The 25,010-nt window shown below is 46.8% G+C and overlaps 1 protein-coding gene across 1 annotated transcript in view; it reads left to right on the top strand.

The window, feature by feature from the left end:
• The first annotated feature begins 14,409 nt into the window (after window positions 1-14,409).
• Window positions 14,410-25,010, top strand: part of DISP3 (dispatched RND transporter family member 3) — a 47,645-nt gene continuing 37,044 nt past the window's right edge. The window contains exon 1 of the mRNA XM_039563947.1: window positions 14,410-14,618. The gene's annotated coding sequence lies outside the window, so the exon portion shown is untranslated. The remainder of the gene's footprint in view (window positions 14,619-25,010) is intronic.

Below are 25,010 nucleotides of genomic sequence, written 5' to 3' on the forward strand. Positions count from 1 at the left end.
CTGTCAAATGTGCTAGTTCTGCATTTCCATTACATCAGTTATGTACACTGCAAATATTTGATTTCAGGGAAATGTGAAAGGAAAGGAAACTACTCCTCCCTGTCTCTGGCTGGGCTGGATGTGCATTGGAGTAAAGGAGATGGGCAGAGAGCTGGGGAAGCAGCTTTTATGGCTTGTGGATGAAATGCCATGAATATGTACGGACTGTAATTGGCTCCCACAGAGTAACCAAGGTGCCAGCAGACCCAGGTGTCCTGGCTAAGTGTTGTAGACAATTAATAAATCAGATTCTACTGATCCCATATCAAGCTGTGCAGCTCATTACAGGATCAGTGAGTGAGATTCTCTGCAAAAGCTGCTTGGAAATAGGGTGTGTTGGGGGATCCAGGCTTAGGGGCAGAGAAGGTCACAACGGGGCTGGCACTATTGTTGGCTCAAATGGCAGCAAAATCAGAGCCACAGCAGGAGACAGTGACAGTCTGTCCGTCAGCCTTTGGCTGAGACCTGGAGTCACACGAGGGAGAACTCTCACCCAGTTGCTCCTCCCTGGAAACAGGAGCTGGGTAATGAGTCTGTGGGTTTAGTAAAGCCTAACAAACCACATCTTTGTCCTGTGACCCAGCTTACATATAGATTTTTCTTTGTGGTAACATGAATCCGTTATAAATAAAATACGTAATTCGTGCTATTATATATATAAAACTGAAATGTAATTAGACCCTACAGAGACTGAGTTTCTAAATCCCTGCACCAGCCTGGCTGAGAGAAAAATTTCACAACACTAGAAGTATTACTTTCACAATAAGTGAGGATTCCAACTAGGTGGGATTGGATCTTATCACCGGGACATTTGCACCATGATGACTTGATCACCACACTCAGATATCTACATTGCATCTGATAAGGAATCGGACATTCCAGGAACTAAAAATAACTGTTCCAGGAACCAGAGATGGCCCATCCATCAGCAGAAATGGCCCACTCATCACCCAGGATGGACAATTCATCAGACCCAGGAAAGGCTTTGTGCGGCCCAACTACTCTGGGACAAGAAAACTTCATGAATACGAGAAGAATAGAATTAATTCGGACTCTGCCCAAAAACTGTATAAGAAGGGACCAGCCAAAGCAGCACTCGTGAACGTGGGAGGTCTGATGCGATAGAGATCAGATCTATGCGTGTTCACCCAGCTCCGACCCCGGGCTCGGTGCTGTTTTTCTCGATCGTGGTGTTTGAAAACGATATTTCGGTCGCATAATAAATGTCATTTCTTTATTAATTTTGATTCGGCAATTTTGTTTATATTAAATCCCGTAAGTCAAAAACATAATTTGACCCATTGTGTCCCACCCACAGAGATATCCTGCAAACTGGATGACTAGTGGTGGTGGGATGCAACTTCCTGAAGCCCACTTGAGGCTTTCATGATAACCTGCCACTAACCACAAGTCTCCTTGAGAGGAAACACTAGTAATTTTAAGGAGGAGATGTGGCAGCTACCCAGTTTGCTCTGTGTTGCAGGGCCTTGAATAGATGCGGACAGAGTTTGTGGGAGGGCTTTGTGCTGCCATCAGCCATGCTCTGCATGCTGTGGGAATGCTGGCATCTATCTCAAGCCAGACTCTTTTATAAGTATTCTGAGAAGTGGTGGACCCTGGTTTTCAGAGCCTAATAAAGCTCACTTTTGCTGGGTTTAATGCACTTGTCACAGCAGCATTCATCAGAAGCGAACAGCACCTGAGAGAGTACAGCTCCCTGGTACTGGAGCATCCAAAAATGGATGGTGCTCCAAGCCGAGATTTTGAAGGCAGCATGGATCACATTACATCTAGAAGCAACTGATTTTTTTATGGAGTTCCAACAAGCTCCTCCATTAGCTGCCTCTCCCTTCCCCTTCCTCTAGCATTCAGGTACTTGGGCTTGCAGGGGTTGGAACTGCACAACTTCAGGGACTTTCAGTTTCCTATTCCTATTTTAACTTTCTCCTTCTTCTTTCTATTAATACTTTTCCTGGAGTTTAATGCAAAATGTAAGGAAGTTCTTTCTCTGCAACTTTTAATCCATCTTGCAGAAGTTCTGTAGCAGAGATTATAGGTATCAGTCCTATGGTTTTCTAAAATTTCTGTTGTATTATTTTCAATTCCCTCACCTGTCTCCTTCACATTTTTTCTGAGTATTCTCCTTCCTACATCCACATATTTCCCTGCTTGTTCACTTTTCTTCCTGTTCTTTTGGACAGCCTGATCATGGCAGAAGAGGTTGTGCAATACTACAGTCCTGTCTCTGGCTGCAAGGGGTTCAGTGTCCCAGAGCTTGATGCCTGGGCTTGGATTACAAGGGGGATCCTGGAAGGAATTTTGGATGCCCAACTTTGAGTCAGGGTCATGTGAGCTACATTGGATTCTTACAGACATCCAAATAATGGCAATTCTAAAACATAACTTCAGGGAAAAATAGGAAATAGTTATAAATGAATGAATGTAGCAGACTGCTGATGGGCACTGGTGGAACTTTAATCTCAGGACCTTATTAGAGCAAACACATCCATGCCACCCACCAGCTCTGGCCATTCTCACTACTTTGCCATCTGTTGCAGGATAGCTGGATGAACAAAATTTCCATAATTTGCACAATGTCCTCATGCAAAGCACAGTAGGAAGCCTGCTGGTAGTTCTTCATCTTATGGCTCTGAGGAGACAAAGTTGGACTTTAACTATAGGGAAGAGGCCAGACCACTTCCCATGTAATTCTTTTTCTTTGGAGTTTTAGAACTTGAAGAAGTTTTTCAGAATTTTGTGAAATGGTCCTCATTTTTTCCCAGGGACAATGAATTTCCAAAACATTCCATGGACTGCAACTTCAGCAAAACAATTCTCTGCCAGCACCTGAGGCAGTCAGGGAAGCAAAATAAACAAGTAAAACCCAAGCCACACACACTGCTTGAGCTTAATGCAAATAAATCACAGAAGTATTAAGTTCAGCTCTAAATCTCTCTCTCCATCTTCCTGTCTTTCAGACTGTTTCTTTCCTAAGAATATTTTATCAATCTGCCAGTCTAGTTTTATGTACTGTTTAGCTTTTTCCTGGCTGTGTATTGTCTGTCTTCTTCCCTGCTCGTACTTCTCACTTTACCTTTATACTAATAACACTGTGTTGGTAAATAGGGGCACACCACCAAAAGCAACTGCAAAAGATATTTCTCCAGCCCCATCTCTCAGGGGGACACTTTTCTCCATCTTGAGGCACCAGGGGCTCTTTTACAGATAGGTTTTTAATTCTCAGCTACAGCCTGCACTGGTCCCCATTTCCACACTGGAGGCAGCACAGCTGGGACTGTCCACACACTGCCTGCAGTGGCTGCAGTCTACAGCCTTCCACATGAACACAAACCCACTGACTGTGGCATGAAGGGCTCTGGTGAAGTAGTGGAGCCACAACAGGAAGAGCTGCCTTGTCAGAGCATGAAGCCACTGGCTTTGTCAAAAAGCAACCGCATCTGCCTGACTGGGCTGCTCAGACACACGTGGCCCCTTTTCTTGCTCCCTCAGAGAGAACCACACCAGTTGTTTGCTTCCTCACCCACAGGTAGATCAGCCTTTCTCCCACATCAGCAGTTCAAGCAGGTTGATGTTCAGATGAAAAAGCCTGCACAAGGTAAAACACAAAGCCTGATAATAGATGGAGGGTTTCAATTGCGCTCCATTTGCTCAGGGTGTGAGAACAGCACAAGCTTTTATTCTGTTTCATTGTCTAAGGCAGAATGCTTGTCTTGACTCAGTGGAAGGACCTGGACATTAAAGGAATATTTAGCTGCTTAGCTTTCCAATAGCTGGTTGGAAATAACTCTGGGTGTGGGGGACAAAAGACTAATTTGCCAAGCAGGTACCATATAGAACTCCCTGCCACAGGGTGTTTGAATAGACAGGTAAGTAGTCATATGCTCCATTGCTAGGAACTGGCCAACCTTTCTGAGGTCAAAATAGAACAGGACTGATTTATAACAGCTACAAATTTTGTTCATAATTTTCCCCCACAGTTAATTTTTTTTTTTTCACGGAGATAATATCAACAGGAAAAATACCTGATATAATTTTGAATTTGAAAGACATCTTGTCTTCCATTAATCATTAGGCTATAATGTGCCCTGCATTTGCTACATGCACACTGGAACTTTTCCCACAAATTGTTCAGAGCGATCTTGTAGCGGGTTCAGTTTGTAACTGGGCAGAAACACCAATTTAGTGTAGTGGTTTGGTCCAAAATACTCATTACTATTTACCTTCTGTGAGATAAGAATTAGGAGAAAAGCAAAGCAGGCACCAAACTTGAAAGAATAAAAAGAAGTTTATTAACAGACCTAAAAGAGGGAAAATGAAAAAATCATACCACACCTTCAGAACACTTCTCCTCCCCCCACCTTTCTCCCTTCTCCCACTGACAGTGCAAAAAAACAACCCTTGAGATGTTCAGTCTGTTTACCACTTCCGTAATAGCGTTGCTCAGTTCATTTAGGAAGAGAAGTCTCTCTTGCTCATGCTATGGAGAAATTATCACAATGAGACAGCCGCCCAGGTTGGTTCTCTGCTTGCATCATGTGAGAGTCCCCTCCCATGACTTGCAGCTTTTCCCACAACTGCTTTCAAGGGTCCAATCTTGAGCTACTGTGGTACAATTTTAAGGTTGAGCCGTTCAGAAACAAAAGTTCTCTTCACCCATCTCTGGGAGCATTTCATCTCTAAGAGTAGAGGCCCTCCTCCTTCCCTGGGAGCAAAGGGTCCTCCTCATCTTCATCTCTAGGACTATCTCTGGGAGCATCTCTAGGAACTGAGGTCTTCTCCTTTTCCCTTTGGAGCAAAAGTCCTCATCGCTTCCTTCTCTCGCTGTTCAAACTTCTCATCAAATTACAGCTGCTTCAGCATCTGCTTATCTCAGCGCAGGTGCTTTTGCTCACAAGTACAAGTTGAACGCTCCACCCCCCCCCATGCCTTCATGAAATTACAACGGGTACTCTGATACATCATAGCTTTACAACAGAATTTCAGCTTTAAGCATCTCCTCTTTCTTCTCCCTCAGGTTTTCAGCTCTTCACAGCACTAAAAGGGTTAATCTCACTTAGGCCTTGCAGCTGGAATTTCGCTTATCGCTGTTGGTCACATGATCTTTTGCTGGACAGCAGGGCAGCTTCAGCTGAATCTTGGCCGCACTGGAGAGGGGGAGCCGGGCCGCTCTGTCTGCACGTAGCAGAGCAGTGGGGGAGAGGGTGGGGGAGGGGGGGCCGTGGGGGAACAGGGCCCATCGGCTCCAGGATGGCTGTGGCCCGGCCCGGCCCGGCCTGAGCAGGGCCTGAGCCAGGCCTGCCAGGGCCCCCGTATGGGGCTCCGCAGCACCTGTCCCAGTGCCGGAAACGAGACAGAGCCCTGCCTGGGGTTTATCTATTCTTAAGTGTGGACCAGAGAGGTGGTCAAAATTCTAAGTGGCTTAAAAAATTGTCCATGTTCAAACTCGCTAACTGATAGGTTCTGTCAAGTCACAGAGGAAGCTGTAAGCACCCCTTTGCAAGAACATCACTTCCGGGACTATGCTTTGCTAACCCATGAGAGATCTACACCAGTGGAGGAAGGTTTGATCTTGAGGAATCCTTTTGTTTGCAAGCACCTTCTGGCTTAGAACTTTCCTAGGAATTTTTGGTTTTATAGAAATTTTTTGCTTTTTAGTAATTTTCTGACTTTGAATCACTTCTGCAAGCTTTCCTGTTTCTGCAATAGTTGAAGAGATTGGTAACATTTCTGAAGTGGTAGTGGGTATGCACTCGTCCTTCAGTGTGTGAATAGGTTAGTTTGAGTTCCTGTCCTCCTCCTTATTTTCCTTATTCTTGTTCTGTTCTTCCTTCCTGGAGCAGGCATTTCCCCCACCTGATTTTCAGAAGCACTTTTTTTACTGCTGCTACCAATATGCAAAATCTTCTGATTTGTCCCCACTGCATATCTGGTGGAGAAGGAGTCAAAGTTATGCTTTGCTTAAGTACATTTTAATTGCTTCAAAAAGAAATATCTGAAACACTAAATATTTCAGCTTAAACTAATATATTTTTGTTCCAGTCGGTGCTTCTTAAAGATTTGTGTTTCCAGTGAAGAGCTGAAATGTTCTGCTGGTAAAGTAGAGCATTTTTTGAGAAGTTTTTATGTAAATAAGAATATTTACATATCTGGAAATGAATGACCAAGTTTTAAAAGGCTTGAGCACCCACAAATTATGTTACGTATAATGGGAACTTCAGGTTTGATGCTTAGAGGTTTAAAGATGGATTTGAAAACCTACCTTTTGGCTTGTGGATTTGAAGTTTTTGGGTTTTTATTATTGGAATGCCCTGAGTTTTCCTCAGTGTGACTGCTTCAAGATGTGTTTGCCTTTCAGGATCTTGCATTCATCAGAGCAATAACTTCTGAAATGCATCAGAAGACTGAGCAATTTGTATCTGTGACACACAGCAGCTGAGGGGACCTGAAACTTCTGCTACATGAAGGTTAGGCAGATGCTGGGGCATTTCTGCTCATGGAAATGCAGTCAAAGAGCTCAGTTAACAGCTGTCACTCCATAGTGTTGATGGGGAGCTCAGGGGACTGGTAATGGAATATGGCACTCTTTCCCTCTGCTTTACCAGTTAGTATTCTCTCTGGTGAGCAATAAGTGAAGGCTAGTGCTGGCTGACTGTGATTTTTGGCCTCCTTGATGTGACCTTGTGGAGTGAACTTATTTTCCAAATGCCAGATTCAGCAGCCTTCATTCAGTGCAATGCATTGGAGCAAGTGTGTCTGGATGTGGTGGGAGGAGGGATGTGTAACCCGTGGGTGACAGAGTACAGCTTTGAAGGGTCAAGTTTAGAAATCACCAATTAACCCTTCTGAGCTCACTAACACTGCGGGTTGAGTGAGTTGAAGGCAGATGATAAGAGGCAACAGTGAACAAATAAATGGCACCTCAAATGCCTCCCACCACCTGGCTGTACAGAAGGAAGAAGGCTAGAGGAAAGCCAAGGTGGAGATAACCAAAGTGACTTATTCAAGATCCCAGAGTGGATCCTGGAGGTCCAGGAATAGAGGAACAGAGGTGTCCACCAGACTGTGATGTGCCTCAGATTGTCCCCCCTCTATAGATTGTTATTATTTATGTTTATACCATTAATAATTTGAAGGAAATCTATCTATATCAAAACTTCACTTATTATGCCTCCCCTTCTATGTTCAACTCTACTATGATCTGTTTGGTAAAGTCTGTTTAGAGACAGCTCTCTAACTGGAGGGCAGGAAAAATGGAATTAGGTGCTCTACAGGTGGATGTGAATAAGAACAGTTGAATGATTGATTGCAAAGAGGTTTCTACAGATGTTGGGGCTCCAGGAGGGGACCAGCTCTGTAGAAAGACACAAGGGAGACACAAGGCCAAAGATAAACTATGGAATAGGGATAGGAAAAAGAGTAGGAAAGGTTGAGAAGTATCTGCCACAGGAAGACCTTTAAGAACAGGGCAACACTATCCCAGGTCATTGAGCCCTGCAGGAAAACAGCTGCTGTATTAGTTCTCCTGCCTTCTACCTCAGAGTGGCCTGTAGTGGATAGCCTCAGGACCTCATCTCTCTTCCTTTCCCTATGTCCTCTGGTGAGCACACTGCCACAGAGGAAGTGATGTCTTGTTCAAGGTCACACAATGAGTCAGTGGCAGAGCCAGCTGGGGACGAGCCTCAGGGCTTCCCAAGTCCCTGGCCTGCATCCACTGTGCATTCACTGGCATAGAGGCAGCTCTGCAAATCTCACATTCATTACAATACAATAAAGCTTTGCTGCATGGGTCTGGTTTTTTGGGTTTTTTTACAATGTCTCTCAGAAACCCAAGACTGATTTGCATTTTAAAACCACCAGTTCCAGCTCAGGAGAATGCTATTCAGTAGCTCTGGGAGCTCAGGAGTAAAGATTATCTCCCAGTTTTTCTCTCCCAATTTTTCTGCCTGAAATTTATTTTTGTCCAAATAGCACAATACTTATTTCTAATGCTTATGTTGTGAATATTCATTACATCCTGAGGCTTCAAGGCTCCAGTGGGAAGGCGAGCACAGGAGGCACTGCAGTCCTGATACGCCTACACGCCATAGGCACAGGGTAGAGGCATCAGGGTGAGAAGGCTTGTTTGGCTAGGGTGTGAGCTGTGGGATACTAATGCAGTCTGGAAGCCTTTGGGGAACGCTGGTGAAACTCCATTAAATAGTGCACTGAAGGCCTTTTCAACAAATAACTTTCATAAAACCATTAGCTTCCCTTAATTGTAAGGAAAAAGCCTCACATGCAGCAGGGGTTTAGGACACACTCTGTCTCCTTTACATCTGTTTCTTTCTCTCTGGTAATCTGCAGAAGGATCTCTCTTTCCCAGCAAGCTTCAGGACTGGGGATACTCTTCCTGCCCTCAAAACTGTAGTGTTTTACCTGTCAGCAGTGGTGATTTAGGTTTCCACATGTGAATTTATGCAAAAGAGCCCTGCTCTCATGCATGCCCGAGCAGTACAGCTCCCCACAGCAGCGTGGGCTGCAGCTGCTTGCAGGGCTGGGACATGCTTCCCTTCTCCTGATGTGGCTGGAGGCTCCCAAGCTCACTGCTGTTCAGATGGTGCCATCTGGCTCTCACAAAATATATGAGAAATGTTATCCAATAAAAGAGGGGACTGGTTGGCTGTGTGCCTTCACCTCTGCTCTTTGGGGAAGCGGTTGTTTCTGCATCTGGGAAATGTTTAACAGAATCTTTGAGTACTAGTGTTGCCTGAGTAAGAAATAATAGGCCAACAATTAGAATTCAGGCCTGAATCAGTGGTAACTAGAAGACATTTTGCTTGGTCAGGTCAGGGCTAAGGTTTATAAAAATACACAACACATAGAAATAGATTGTAATGTGGCTTTGTTAGTTTTATGGACAGATAGAAAATGTTCCTTTCCTTGATGTTCTGTCAAGCAGGATGTTTGGGTTAAGAAAGATGAGAAGAAAAGGTCTCAGTTCTATGAAAGGAAGACATAGGAAAAAAAAAGATGGGGGAAGTTTCTAAAAAGAGCATTTTTTCCCCCCATCCCCATTCTTTTAATCTGAAAATATGCTTTATCTGCAACTCAGCATCCTTCAGGGATTGCCCCCAGGAGCTGAGGGGGCTGAGGGGGGTGTTGGATGCACCTGCAGATTCTCCTGGGACACTTTGCTGGCAGCTGATGAAAAAGAACCTCTCTGGCCTAGGGGCTATTGCCCTTTCTTGCTGGGTTTCTTCATTACTTTCTCTTCACTTTGTTAAGCTTACTGGTTTGTTCAGTCTTATTTTGAGGCCCTTTTCTATTGCTGCCTGCTCCAAGGTCACCCTTCCCCCTCCCTGAGACTGGTCAAACAGCCGTGTGCTCTGAACCTCCTTTGTTCTAAAGTGCAGGCAAAACCGGAAGTAACTCAGACTCTGGAGCAGTGTCTGATTGGCCAGTTACCCCAGGTCCGCCCCTAGCGCTCCCCTTTCCCTTCTCGTGAATAAAAGAGAGAGCTCAGAGTGGGCCCGCTCTCTTTGGCTCAGCTCCCGTCTGCGAACAACTTCTGTGTGTCTCTATCTCTGACTGAAAGCATCTAATTGCAGGATTAGGCATAAGCCAAGAGCTGTATTTCTACCTCTTTGCTTCTACCCGTGGTATTGGCTTCGCAGCTACCATTTGCTGCTTTTTAGAGCTACTGAAGTGGCAGGTTGCTTGTGCCGTCCCTCTAGACAACTCGAGGCTTCCTGAGGCACTGAAACTGAGAGCCTAGCCGGTAAAAGTGCTGTATTTCCACACTTTTCCACATACCCACAGTCCCACATGCATGTCACCCTGTCATGGTTTGACACTGGCCAAACGCCAGGCACCCACAAAAGCCGGTCACTCAACCTCCCCTGCCACAGCTGAGCAGAGGAGAGAAAAATTTAACAAAGAGTTCATAAGATAAGGACTGCGAGAAAACACTACAAGGGCAAAACAGGCACAACTTAGAGATATAAAGTGAGTTCATTACTAACAAAATCAGAGGAGGATAATGAGAAGTAAAATAAGTCCTTAAAAACACCTTTGCTTCCCCCAGCCCCTCCCTCCTTTCCACCGACAGCGCAGGGAGACAGAGGGTGGGGATCTTGGTCAGTTTGTCACCTGAGGTTTTCTTCTGCTTTTTGTTGTTCCCCTGTGAGACCATGAGGTCCCCTCCCACAGGAGACAGTTCTCTGTGAACTTCTCCAGCGTGGGTCCACCCTCACAAGCAGCAGTCCTGCCAAAACTGCTGCAATGTGAGTCCCTCCCACGGGCACACAGTCCTCCCAAAACTGCTGCGCCGTGGGTCACTCTTCCACGGGGTGCAGTCCTCCAAGGACAGGCTGCCCAGCCTGGGAGCAGGGCCCTCTCTCTCCACTGGATCTCCCACTGGATCACAGGCCCCTCCAGGCATCCACCTGCTCCAGCACAGGCACCTCCCCCACGGGCTGTGGGTGGATCTCTGCATCCCCCATGGATCCCCAGGGGCTGCGGGTGGATCTCTGCATCCCCCGTGGATCCCCAGGGGCTGCAGGGGCACAGCTGCTTCACCATGGTCATCACCATGGCCTGCAGAGGAATCTCGGCTCCAGCACCTGGAGCACCTCCTCCCCCTCCTTCTTCACTGACCTTGGTGTCACCATGTTGTTTCCCTCACATCTTCTCACCTCCTCCTCTTCTCTAGCTGGAATTAAAACTGTGCCACTACTTTTGTTTTGATTTCTCCTTAAATATGTTATCACAGAGGTGTTACCATCATCTCTAATTGGCCCAGTTTTGGCCAGCAGTATGTCCATCATCAGAGCCATCATGGATTTGCTCTGCCGGACATGATGGAAGCTTCCAGCAGCTTCTCACAGAATCCACCTCTGTGGCCCTCGTTTCCAAAAACCAGGCCATGCAAAACCAACACACACCTTTCAATCCAGGTGCTTCTAACTCCAATGAGACATCTCCATGTACACAAGGCCTGGTAGCCCTGTGTGTACTCCAGGGCTGTGCTGACAGACTTTGCATGCACTCATCTGTACACACTTACATGGAGGCATTTCTCCATCCCAAGCCTGACTCTCAAGCCAGTCATTGTGTTTGACAGAAGGTGAGTGCTCAGCTGTTGCCTAGTCCCTTCTGCAATGTGTCTGGCTGGTACAAACTTGAAAGCCTTTCGGGCAATCAAGCAATAATAGACCTTGTGGAAGCTGAAAGTCCCCCAGATAAAATTTACAAGGCCTAAGAGAGTCTGCCTGGCATTATTTAACACTTTACTAATGAGCACCTGGACAGGAAGGATTGCTTAGGTATTTTTATTCTGCATAGATGAGCAGTCAAGATTTCAGAGAGGGGCCATAAATATAAGCAAGTGGAATGGTGCCTGATCCTTCTGTGGAAGGCAGTTGTGCTGAGGCTGTGAGAACGTGAATAAAGGGGAAGGTGTTTTCCTTCAGTTTCCCAACTCCAAAAGACATCCTTTAGCCAGGAATGGCTTTACGGACAGTAGCAATCCCTTTCCTGCCTGCCTGTGACTGTGCCTCTGTGGACAGGTGTTTGTGGATTTGCAGCTACTACCCAAGAGTGCAATTCAATGCTGATGTCCCCTGGTGTCATGGGTGTGTTTCTACCTGTATGGCTGAGGACAGCAGTGTGCAATGCCTCAGCCCCTGTGCTGTTTGGCTGGGCATGTGTGCCATTAATAAGAGCCACAGATAATGCTAATTCTTTGTAGATGCATTTGCATTGTTAGTGGAGTCTGCCAATAAGGCACTGACACTTTTGTGTACAGTTACGTGCAAGTAATGCAGGTACGGTTGGATACAGTTTGTGTTTAGGTGTTGCTCATACAGACGGTTTCAACTTGTGTCTCAGTAAAACATACTCAGTATTGCTGATTTAAACTAGTAATGAACTATGTCTTCATTTTGGTAGCACACGCCGTGTTTGATTGAACACTTCTATGAGGCCTGAGGGAGGAAAGTGATAGCAGTTAGAAGCTGATGCTCTATGAACACAGAGGGACATGGAAGGAAATGTTAAACCAGGTATGAAGATTTCTCCTGGGCACTATCCTAGCCCCCTCATCCCCAAATATTTGAAATGTTTTATTTCTTTCCAATGCAGAATGAAAAGAAACTGAAATCATAGAAGTTGCCATAGCACAGGATTGTCAGCCCCTCAGTCAGCCCTTTCCATCCAGGTGAGTATTCCATTATGGAGCTTTTTGAGTGCTGTGCAGACCCCTGTGTGTTCACGTAGCGATACTTAATGTTGAATGTGGCAGTTGGAGTGTCTATATTGACAGGGAAAGGGATATTCTTCATGTACATATTGTAGGTGCTAGCACAGCAAGAGAAAATTCTAGTTCAGCTAAGGGCTAGTGTAGCTCTGTGGTGTGCATGTGAAGGAAGGTGTCGTGGTTTTATGCTCTTGAAAAACCATGTACAAGTTTTAAAAGCTGAAGCTGTCAAGTAGATTTGTGCAGAGAGGAGACGGGAATGGTTCGTCTTTGTGCAGGTGTGCCAGCAGCACTCTGTGGCTGTTTGCTCCTGTGTGCATCACACGACCTGGGGTGCTTGTGCCCAGAGGCAAGCGGGGCCAGCTCACAGGGTGTGTGTCTGTCTGCACCTGAAACGCTGTCAGAGTCAGAAACACTTCTGAGGAGAGTTGTGTTACTGTCTGAGTGTTCAGACGCAGCACCAGCGCATAACTCCCACAGTCTGCTGGGCTCTGCTGAATGATTGATTGAGCACTGTCCCTCACATCAGCGTGGGCTGTGCTTGCAACACCAGCAAAGTTAGGAAAAGCAATTTTTCCCTTTATTGTACACTTGCAGTTTTCAACAAAATTGCTAACCCCACACCATCACCTTCTCTGCAGACACCTTCATCACTGGCAGAAGTGTACAAAGCTGGTGGAATGCATTTTTACTTCAGAAGCCTCATTAGATTTGCATTCCTTGGAGCCCCACAAGGAAGACGATGGTCTGGCTTTGTCTGCTTCACTTCCTGTTCACTTTGGGTGATGCATCAGAAAGAGCTTTTGACACAGCCTGCCTGGAGACGGACCTGTTGTATTGTGCTGCTTTCCTTTTCTTACTGACTTGACAAATCTATCTGAAATCAGGTATTTTTCCTAAGCACCATCAACACTCAAATAAGTGAGAATGTAGGGCAGAACAAATTTAAATTAATTGATTAAAAGCTCTTACCACCAGGTAGTTGTTCAGCAATTTACTAACATAATCCTGCTCTTGCAGGAGTCCACATAACAGAAACAGGTCACTCCAGTACAACAGGCAAAGGATGAGGGGACTATTGTTCTCTCTCTCTCTTCCTCCAAAGCCAGAAGAGCACAAAATAAATATATGCAAGACCACTGTATCCAGCATAGTAACTAGAGACCCTCCCTCAACACTAAGCAAGGCCCCTGTACTCAGGGATATCTTTATCATAGATGGGACTCCATCTCCTGAAAGTCAAGGCAAGGGCAAGGCAAGCTAGATGACCACCTATGCAGAATGCCTTGCTCCATGAGAGGCAAGCATGAATGTATAAAAGATTTTCTCTACCACCCTAATTAATAAGTCTTGCTGTCTCCCATTTAATGACTCCTACTTAATTCAGGGATTGTGCCGCATACTTCTGCCATTTAATGCATGCAGTGTCTCCTGTACAGAGCATTTATCTAGCAGTGAAGGTACCAGCAGGTACTCATATTGAGTCCTTCCCAGAGCCCTGGCTCTAACACGGGCTGGACCTGCAGCACCGGCCAGGTGCTGCAAAAGTTTCTAGTAGTTTCTGTCCCAAGATGCACCAGGTCCTGGGGTCGTGGCAGTGCTCACCCGACAGAGCCGGACTCCCATCCCCAGTCCACAATCTGTCACACGAGGCATTCCCATCCCTCTCCAAAAGGCAGCCTGTAAACCAAGGGCTTCCTCCGCGGGCGGGCAGGGCAGTCCCGGAAGGTCCCGCATCCCGGAGAGTCCACGGGCACCCGCAGCTCCTCGCTTCGGCGGCCGCTCCGTTACCTGCCCTCTCTGCTAAGGAGTTGCGCGGGGAGGGCTGTCACCGGGGGCCGTTCCTAAGCGCCGTGTCCGCGCTGCCCTGCCCGGCGGCGGCCGCTCTCCCGGCGGTACCGGGCCCTGTGCTGGGACTGCCTTCCCACCGGGGCTGCCTGTCCGGTGCCACCGCACCGGGGCCACCGGGGCGAGGGCCGCACAGGGGCACGGTTTATAAACGCGATTTATAGCACGGCTGCAGCGCCGCCCGCAGCCTGGCGGGGCGGCGGCGGCCCCGGAGCTGCGCACCGCACCGCACCGCACCGCACCGCACCGCTCCGCGGCACAGCGGCGGGCGCTGGCGGTCGCCCTTCCGCCCACGGCGGCCGCGGCGCTCGGCGGAGCGGCATCTAAAGGCGGCGGCGGGGCCGGGTCAGGGTTGCGGGACCGGCACCGCCGCACGCCGCTGCCGCCGGCGCTGCAACGAGCACCGGTACCGGGGGAGTCGGCGCTGCCCGGAATCGCTGCGAGCCCAGGGCTGCTGCCGCTCGGCGAAGCGGAGGTGAGTGATGCGCTCCGCGGCCTCGGGGTCTGCGGGGGCTTGGGAGTCTGTGAGCACAGCCGTCTGTCGTGGTGCCATCTCCGCCGCCGGCCCTCAGCGCTCGGCCCTGCCCGGGTGGGTGGCCCGGGGGGTCGGTCGGGCTCTCAGGTCCCGCAGTGCCCAGGGACAACATCGCTTCCAATCGCGCTTTTTTTTTCTTCCTCTTTTTTTTTTTTTTTTAGCCCTCCACTTCCATTCGCTCCCCCCCCCCCCCCCCCACCCCGCTTCCTTTTTTCTTTCCCCCTGGGAATCCAACAGCTAAATCCCTCAGTTGTGTGTTTAGCCAACTCTCCCTGGAAGCTCTGGATAGTTCATGAATATGCACAGAGAGAGCCTTTCCCGGGAGGCTGCCCCTATAATGAGCTGATTGAGCTGCGCCTGCAGCAGGGTTGTTCTCCTGGGGGAAAAGTTGGGCGCCAGAACTGAGCAGCTTTGTGTCCCCGGCTTCACGGAGGCTTGGCCGGCCTCCCTGAGGAGGAGCAGAGTCAGTGGGGTATTCGCCGTACTCAGTTGTGTTAGCAGGTTCAGCCAGGCAGGATCCTCATCTGCTGTGTGTCCAAAAGATATAAAGAGCATCATGTACCTAGTACACGTAAGGTAACTTTCCTGTTTTATACCATCTTGTGCAGAAATGGACTTTTCCTGTCTAAAAACACCGCACCACTTAATAAGGACATTTCATTGCTTAGCAACAGTCCCAACTCAGCTTGGTCCTGGGCTCTTGCCATTCAGGTGGTCTCCAAAGATGTGCCAGTAAAACAGCTGCTGTCCTGGAGAAGAGGACGTCTTCTGTTTTTTCCTTGGTGATGTGATGACCAAGCCAAAAGAGTGAGGCTGGTTGCCACTGCCCAAGTATTTAAGAGCACTTGAGAGACTGGGAGCTGAGTGTAACTGAAAAATTCCAGTCCAGACAGAGTAAGCTGGAAGTGGCCGGTCCTTCAGGCATGTGTGGGACCTTGCAGCTGCCTTGATGCTGCCTCCTGTGTCACTTGCACCTTTGTTTTGTGCACAGGCATAGCAGCATGCTGGTTAACAACCTTCACTTATGCAATTATTAGAATAGTATTTTGACAGCTGTGCAGAGTCTGCTAGGGTTTAATGTAATACACAAACAAATAAGTTCCTTTAAAATAAGGCTGATGCATGCCCTTGTCTGCTGTGTCAAGACAGACTCTAGTTAAGTGGGGTGAGGACTTGTGCTTTGGAAGAGAAGTACTTTCACAATTCAAATGACAGAATAAACACACAGACTTTTTGCTCACAAAGCCACATCCTGATACACATAAAATCTGCTACCCTAGAAACTCAGGCTTTTAAAAAAAATTTCTCCATGAAAATTTGTGTAAACTTTTGAAACTAGCTGTCTGTTCTCATCAGAACAACTTTGCTTGGGGACAGTATTTTTCCCTCTTTCTCATCAATAACCTTGTAAAGTGTTGATAAAGATATAATCCACAGCATCAGCTTCCTTTAATTGCTCTTTTAGACTGTGTATCGAGATGGAAACCTAGCAACACAACAACTTGAAGGGAGATGTTTCAATAGCTACACTTCTTTTATCACCCTGGATGCATCTTCAGAGGTTAGACTCATCAAGCTAGTCTCTTTACCCTTTCGAGCCTTATAGCTTGATTCCCTAAACCTGGAATAAAACAGAACTGAGCTAGTGAAAAAGACAATGAAGATGGAATGGAAAAGCTTAATATGATAAAAGATCCATTCTTCCTTTCTTCCTGCTGCCCCTGTGAATACCTGCAGTATTCCCATGGGAAAGATACTCCTCTACAGAGAGAGAATGCTTGTCTAATAGGAAAATGATTCAAGGGGAAACTACCCTTCAGCATTTGTGTCCGTTTCACCTAGAGGCACAAGGGGAAAGCTAAGGGACCAATGGCCCAGAGCAGTGTGTAACAGTGTAATGTGTGAGAACCGGACTGGCATTTGAGAAGAAGCATCAGCATCATCCAGTCTCCAATTGCCCATGGTGATGACGACTGTGATTCCGTTTCTGCAATGTACAGGGCAAATTCATCCTCAGGGGTAGGAAAAAACCCCAAACCACAACCCCAAACGTGAGCTGAAGTCACTGATACTCTATTCAGATTTCCCTCACTCACTATAGTGTAGTGCTTTTAGCTATATTGACAAACGCCCTTGTTGTGCATAGCCTCCTTACCATAGAATAAGGCACTTACAGGGAGTCAAGGTGACAATGTAATTTGGGGGTGCATAAATGAGGGATTTCACACCGGTGAAATTGCTGTTAGTTTTCAGATATTTGGGGAAAATGTGTTTGCTAGGTGCTAAAAATTCTCTCAATACCTAGTGTGTCCTTGGCTGTGCCTCCCAAGATCTTGTACTTTTTCAGTGTTAATGAACAAAACATCGCAAATGCCTTTGTCAGACCAACAGAAGAAGCAGTTAAGTTACAGGAGAACTCTGACCCGTTCTGTATCTGTCATTTCTGAACTGCAAATGAAGTTTTATTAATAAGCTGTATTTTGCAGGAGTTTATGGGGTGGCTGTGATGTGTGTGTATGTAATCAAATCACATGACAGTGATAGGATGGGTGCATTTCGATTTGGCACAGGGAGAGCGTATGCACACGGTGTTAACATTTTGCATCCAAAAAAGCCACAGCACATCTGAAATCCTCTTGTGGTACCAGTGCTCCAAGATAAGTGCTCCTTATACAAAGACTTGCCTGTTGGTTACGAGTACTTAATAAGTAAGCTTGAGTGAAACTGGAGCGGGATAGAAGTTCATACCCTGGTGCATATGTAAAATCTGGATAAACTATGATTTTTATTTCTTAAGTTTGATCGGGTCCTTCTGTGAGTCCCAGGGGGTCTCTGGATGATGCTGCTGTGGTCTCTGTGCATGCCAACATGCAGTAAATCCTGGCAGGACTCTCTTCAGCACGAAGTATTTCACATACAATTGGTTTAATCCTCTAATCTTACCAAGCACTGACATAAATGAGAATTTAACAGGTTAGTTCATTCTAAAAAATCAAATCCCGTTATATTTCTCAAGGTAGTGCAAAAGATTTCTCCTTTTACTTACTTGATTGGCTTATTTTTTTAATCCATTGTTTGTTTAGAGGTATCAAACTATAGATTTGGGCTTAATGGTGAAAGGTACAGGTAATCGGCTCTCCTGTGATGCGAGTTTATCTGCGGTTTGAACAGCTGGAGGGGATTTCAGGATCAGAGCAAGTAGTGTGGCCTGAGGGCCTGGTTACTGGGAGCTGTGAGCTTGGCAGAGGAAGGAGTTTCTACTAAGTCTCAGTGCTTCTTACCTCCTCGGCGACAGCAGTCCTGTGCACTTTTTATTGCTTTTGTGCCAGTCAAGAGGAGCAGATGTCCTTTGCCTTCTTCCTTCCCACACACCTCGCCGTTTCTCTCTCTCTCTAGAGAGATAAGCAGTCCTCACAAGGTGTGTGTGAAAACTGTCGTTCGGCTCTGTGAGTGTGTGGCCAGGGGCCCGGGAAAGTGTTTTCAGACCTCGTGATGAAGTTGAGCAATGAAATACTAGTTTCTAGAACTCCCTTAATCTCCCCCCGTGATACCGCAGAACAGGCTATCTCTTTAAATGATTGATTTCACACAGATTTACCTGGGTTCATTCATCTTGTTGTAGCTTTACCAGGGTGAATTTTCTCTCAGGTCTGCCCTTACCAGTGCCTTTGCTAAGGGCTGGATCCTGCCTCCTCTCCTCTTTCAGAGCAGCACCTCATTTCGTGAATAGCTCTGCTGCATTCAGTGAGACCGTTAAAGAGGAAGGTGCTGTGGTGCCTGTGACTCAGACTAATGCAAGTCAATTTAAAGGACAGATTAAGCGCAGTGTGAGTATGGATTGCAGTGTCTGGCCCTTAATGAATAATTCAGGAGTATGGAGGAGACAGTGCAAGAGTTAAGTGCTTAATCCAGCTCTAGGTGAAGTCAGCAAAAGGCTTCCCATTGACCCCTGTCCGGGATATATTTCAGCAAAGCTTAACTATGTGTAAGTTTGTAAATTGTCCCATTGATGGCAGTGTGCTTCAGGCGTGAGCTACAGCAACTGTCCGCATTAGCACCCAGCTGAATGTTGTTTATGAATCTCTTGCCTGTTACACTGTCATTAACCGTCCTCTGCAGCACCTAAAGGAAGATTTCTGAGGTCTCAGCACGGTTGTTGAGTCACACTTTTATAGTATTGAAAACCAGAAAAGATTAATAACTGGAGTGCCACACCACTAACAGAAAATACAGACAGAAAAAGATTGGCAGAAAAAGCTTCAAAGGTTTCATTTTGGTTGCTTAGAGCCAGGGATGTTGCCCTCCTTCTGCAAGAACAAGACAATTGCCTGTGATAGGGATCCTACCAGCACTGGACACACAGCCTTTCACAGCTCAGGGAGTCCACTTGTGCCTGCTCTGCCAGTAGCTGAGTGTGATCTGCCTTCCTGGGGTGAATTGAACCCCCAGGGACTGCAACTGCTCCTGGAAGACCCGATGTGGGAATGGCAGAACAGTTTTGCTGGTGGGAACCAGAGGATGCTCTGCAGCTCTTGTTTTCAAGTTTTTATGGGTCTGTAGCACCTGGGAATCCTGTCCTTCCAGCTACTCCAGAGAGATTTACTTTCCCATAAAGGTTCAGTTCAGCACAGCCACTAGCAGTGCTGATTTTTTTCATGATGGCAGCAGCATCATCAACTTGGAGGGGCAGGGCATCTCCTCCTTCTGGTTGTAACATATAAAACTTCTAGCGTAACCTGTGCCTTTGTTCTGAGCCTCCAGATTCTGGCAGTGCCACAGGCTTTTGCACACCCACGGCAGAGCACGGCACCCCAGAGACAGGCTGTCTCCTGCACTGAAATTAGGGCTTCACAGATACCTCACCCTTTTTTCCTGTTTTAGAGTTCTCTCTGCTTGCTGGGAGAAGTGGTTTGGGGGACAAGGCTGGGATACTTTCCCTGCCATCTGCCTTAAGGCAGCAGGCTTGAAAGCTGGCAGAGTTACTTCCTGATCTTTGCCAAGCTCTGTTAACACAGAACAGCTCCTCCTGAATAGAAGGCAGTTCATGTTACATAAATAGTGGAGAAAGGGGAGAGGCCAGTGTGTTTAGAGGGGTTGAAAGCCACACTGGCAGTCATCTGATTCTTGAACTACTGCTTGGCCTTGACTCTCTGCTGCTTTATGGGGGGAGAGTCAGGGGTGAGTGTCATTTTTCTGCCTGGACTTGAAGGTGTGGATATTGTTGCTTCTGGGGCCTGGTTCTGCAGCTGCATCTCACTTGCAGTCATGTCGGTGAAGTCACTTGGGATTTGTTACTGGGAATGTTATCTGAGATCTACCTGCTAAACTAACTACATGGATAAGCTTATTTGGGCTTCAGGGCATCCTGTTTCATGCTGCCACAGACTTTCTTCCCATCTTACTTTTGCATAGCAGAAATCTCTTTGACTTGAACAAAGAGGAGGATTCCTGGAGATCTCTAGTTTTACTCTGAGCTCACTTGGCTGATGTTGGGCTAGCAAGTCACAGGGTCTCTGTGTCACTGTCGCTGTCTCTGTTAAATGGAGTTGTAGGTACAACTGCTGCTTCTCAGATGGCAACTAAAGCTGAATGATGTTAGCTGTAACTTGCTTGGTCTGTATTTAGCTTCTGTGAAAGTCAGCAAAAGTAATAGCTGAATTCCATCAGAGCTGAAGCTCAACTGTGGAACCTTGCTTAATTAATTTGTGAACTTGCATATAATCCTATGTATTTCCCTAGAGGAATAAGGAATTGGATCTGATAGGTGTTTGCAAAGGGTTTATGCAGTCTCTGATATATGATGCACAAAGTACTCTTTGCTCCTAGGGGGATGTTGGCTTGTTTCTTGGCTCTGTGTTACACCCAGGAGCTGAGAATGAACTGCTTTTGAGCTGTATTAAAGTCTTTGGAGACAGTTTGGAAAAAAAACCCAAACAATACCTAACCCTTCTACTGCTTGGGGTACTGCTGCACTTGCAGCACACTTGGTTCCCTGAATCCAGTAAGTTCTCTCTTTGTTCCACCTTTTAACAAGGGAAATGAATTACTGAAGAAGATGGGGCTGCAGACTCAGATTTGAACTAGAACCCAATGGGGCATTTTAAACATGTTTGAGAAATGCCCAAAGCAACCCTGACTCCTGCTTATAAATCAAACCTGGCCAAATCCTCTGTCTTCATATTTACACTGCCACCTCTTTCACTCCACCTCTCCCCTTCCACACCCTCCCACTTGCTCTCCAGCTAAAACTCAGGCATCAGGTTTAATCTCCAAGCCAATTTTTATAGCTGAGTTGAAACTGGAAGGTGGACAGGCCCACAAGAGCATGAAAGTGACTCAGTAACACAATGGGCTCCAGTTAAACTGGGAGTCTGGACAATATAAACATCAGCTTGTTTTGAAAGCTAAATTTATTTTGCCTGAAAGCTCAGGGTAGCTCTTGGACCATGCTGAAAACTGCTCCTTCTGGTGCTTCCTGCCAACAGTTGCAATTTCCAGCCTCTGGGCATTGCAGGGTGGGCTTTTTCAGGACTCACAGAGCACCTTGTCAGTGCCTTGGACTTCTCTGAGTGTCCAGTCTCTGAATGTGCTTCTTAGTGGAGTGTCTCACATCTGATGTATATGCTTCAAGCCATTCCTTTCCACATCCAAACTGAATTTTATGTCCAGGGCCATTCCTTCACTTTTTCCCCATCCTAACTCTTGCATCTCAGCTCTGTCCCTTCACACAGGGCTCAGAGATGGGCAGCAAGTGGGCAGCTGAGCTGTGGTCTGTGGTGGTCTTTGGTCCATTTCATACTTGTCTCTGGTGTCAATGCATGCACAGAGCATGGCAGAAAAGCTGCAGCATCGTAGGGTGCTATAAAACACCAGCCTATGACAACTGGAAACAAGATATATCAGCAGGTAAATGTTTCATCCCCTGTGGCACTGCTTAAGCCAAAGAAGCAAAGCTTCATTCCTGTAAATCAGCTGTCTGGAACCAATTCCTTGGTGCAAGTTTCCTCACAGTAACTCCAGAGTTCATAGCATGGGTTTTTATGTAAGTGGCACAGGAAAGCATCTTGCCTTGTTTAGATTCCAAAAACAGAGAGCTCTACTATAAGTAGCAGACAAATAAAATTTTGATGACATTTCCTTTACAGACCTCTTGCAGTGCCTTGTATTTCTGATGTGTTGTGGGGAGATAATTCCTTCTGGATCCAAATCTTGGCTTACATGCAGCTAAATTCGTTCCTGCATGTACACCACCTGCCTACATGCTCATTTACTTGGTTATGTTGCAGATCCTGGTACTGTTCGCATTTCCATTTCTCTGGCTGATTTGGGAAGGGCCAACAGTGACTTTTCCTCTTGTACTCAGCCAAAAGCCTGGTTTCCAGAGGGCCAGACACAGTTCCACATCCACACAGGGCAGTGGAGTGAGTCCCTTTGAAAATCAATTTACAGATGTCTTTGCAAAAATAGCCTGTGTTTGCTTGTGAAGGGGAATCCCAGGAGTCTTTTGAACAAGGCATGTTGTGAAATGATGGAAGTCTCGAACTCCAAAATATGAGAGCAATTCAGAGCAGATTATGTGCTTTGCCCCAGGAAAGCTGGAAAAACTAGAGCCACAAATATTACCTTCATTTTTGTGTTTTAACTGCAGGACTTTGTCCTAAGAGATAGCACAAGTAGCATCTCAGCCTGCGAACATCTGTCTGAAAGTGTGGGATGCAGTAAGGAACTGGGAACAATAGCCTGAAATGCTTTGATCCTTTGCCAGGTGGCAGTTCTCGTCCCTTTGGGTTGGCTGATTGCCACTCATGAGCAGCTCCTGTGCAGCTCCTATGGCTGTGAATCTCTGCATCTTTGGTGGTAGAAGGGGAATAAAGACAAGGGTGATGTTTGCCTCTTTCTGAACTGCTTCAGATCATGGACCTCCAGGTCTGTGCTGGGAGGGAGGAGAAGAGCGCAGAGAGGAGGACATTCCTACTGTCTCAGCTCAGTCCTGGTGGCCTAAATCTGTATCCTAGAGACGTGGCTTCACTGGAAGCTTCTGGGAGCTGTTACAAACAATGTTTCCCTCCCTTGCACAGTGACTAATAGGAACCAGCTCATGGTGTCTCTTGTTTGTATTAGGAAGCATCCTGGACTTTGTCTGAGACGAATGTGTCATTAAAGCCTGTTTGCTTATTCTGAGACCCTGCCCCCTCCTCTGCTAATGGTCTGCAGGACTGTGCTTATTGAGCTGTAGTAATATTTAATGTGAGTTTCTGCATGGCTGGTGCAGCTGGCAGTAAGCTTTAAGTCATTGTACTGGCAGGGGATCTGCCGACCTGCTGCTCAGGCACTGAGGCAGCTTGTCTTGTCTCCACATCTTCCCCTCAAGAAGTTTTCCTTCTGTTCTGAAAAACCTTGTGCTTGCCCAGGTCCTGCTCCAGAGCAGTGAGCTGTGTGACATTAGAGGCTCTTCAGCCTCTGGATATTGCACATCTTCTTCCAGATTTCTCACTGATTCTTGGAAGATGAAATATCAGTGCTAATTAGATTAATTCCGCAAGCACTGGGTTTTCATGGGAGGAGAGCAGGTAACTGCATCTATTTGAGAGAGAGAGAGGTGTGGGAGGTAAGAAAGACATACCTGCTCAGATCCCACTTTTCAGGCTGCTAAAAGCCAGCCAGCTACAAGCTGCTTTGTGAGTCCCTCCTGATCCAGTAGTAAGTTTTCCATGGGTTACTATAAAGCATAGTTTGCTGCAGTTATTCTCACTCAGTTGTAGTGACGGTCAGGATGAATTCCCCCCAAAATTCACCCTCACATTCTCAGAAATAGGAGGCTGTGTCTGTGCGACAGATAAGCTCAGCTCAGTGAATGGAGCTGGAATGGTGCACAAGTATTTCAGTATTCCTGCTACTCCCTCATTTGGGAGAGGGCTACAGATCACCCACTCCTCTCTCATGCTGGTGTATGGAAAGCCCTGCTGAAAAAGTCAATGTTACTGAAATACCATGGGAGTTGTGTCCTCACCACAGCCTTACAGCCTTTCTGTTCCAAATCTGGCATTTTCTGATGTCAGTAAATTGTAGCAGTGAAAAATAAGACTTGTAGATCCATTAGATCTAAATGGGTAGCGCCTGGAGTGAGACACTGTGACCTGCATGACTCAACACATGTGCAGATGGGACTCTGTGCCTGTTCCTCCCCTTTCTGGAAGGTCAGAACACAACGAGCAGAGCTGGCTAAGTACACTCTTCAGGTGGAGCACTTGTAACATTTTCTTGTAACCTTACTGTACCTTTTACCACCTTTGGAGTGGCAAGAAGTGGAGCTGAAACAGCTGCCTGTGCTGTGGTTGGCGAGAAGGCCTGGCAGCACAGGTTGGAATTCCTGCCTTATCTTTCATATTGCTGCCCACAGAACCACAGCCAGCAAAGCCTCCTCTGCACAAACTGCTGCTTGAGCTGCTGAGAGAAACAGCTCAGATGGAGGGTGAGGAAGAAGTTTTCCTCCTCCTTCTCAGCGATGAACTAGCAGCTTATGTGAATACTGTGGAGAGGAGCCTTTAGGAGAGGGTGTTTTGATCAGTCCCAGAAGCAGTGTGCACACCAGCAGGGTATTGCTGGAGAACTGCACATGGATGAGGCTGCACAGCCAGCCCTTGTCTGTGTCCTTCCTCCCACTGCAAAGGGTGGCTGTGGGGAGAGGGGTCAGAGTCTGCATGGGAATCCTGCAGCTGAGCACAGAGTGGTATCAGTCCCGGTGGTTAACGTAAACTGGGGAGGCTGAGCACAGGGTAGAATAATAAATTACTGGTAGGCACTGCCAGCAGGATCTGGCTTTCCTTTCCAGGGTGACAGTGATATATGAAGTTGGAGTGTAGCAGCACACAAGCTTTGGGGATGGCAGTTTATTCCACTGGCTTGGGAATTGATGATTCCCCTCTGTGGTCTGACATTCCTTCCTGGAGTGATACTTCTTGGGATAGTAATGCAAGGCCCTGGTTTGTGGCAGCCATCTACATGTAATGATCTGTAAAGGCTTTGCTCTGAGCACAGGTGCTTAGGGGTAGGTGCTGGAGTGTGGGAATCCACATACCTTTGACAAGCTTGTTCTTTGGGCCGCTGGCAGGTGGGATCCAGGGTGCTTTTGAAATCTGTCAAGGCACCCAAAGGCACCCAGCTGAGCCAGAAGAGATCCCTTTACTTAGAAACAGCAACTGGCTGGGGCTCAGACAAAATCTAAGTAATTTTTGTAGTGGTTAGGTAAGTAACATCTGAAGCATATCAGAGCCTCAGCTTGTTTGGTGTCTGTGTGCAGAAACCTGGAATTGCCACATGCCTGAGTGACAG

This window comes from Corvus cornix, chromosome 21, assembly GCF_000738735.6.
Source record: "Corvus cornix cornix isolate S_Up_H32 chromosome 21, ASM73873v5, whole genome shotgun sequence".
Classification (NCBI taxonomy): domain Eukaryota; kingdom Metazoa; phylum Chordata; class Aves; order Passeriformes; family Corvidae; genus Corvus; species Corvus cornix.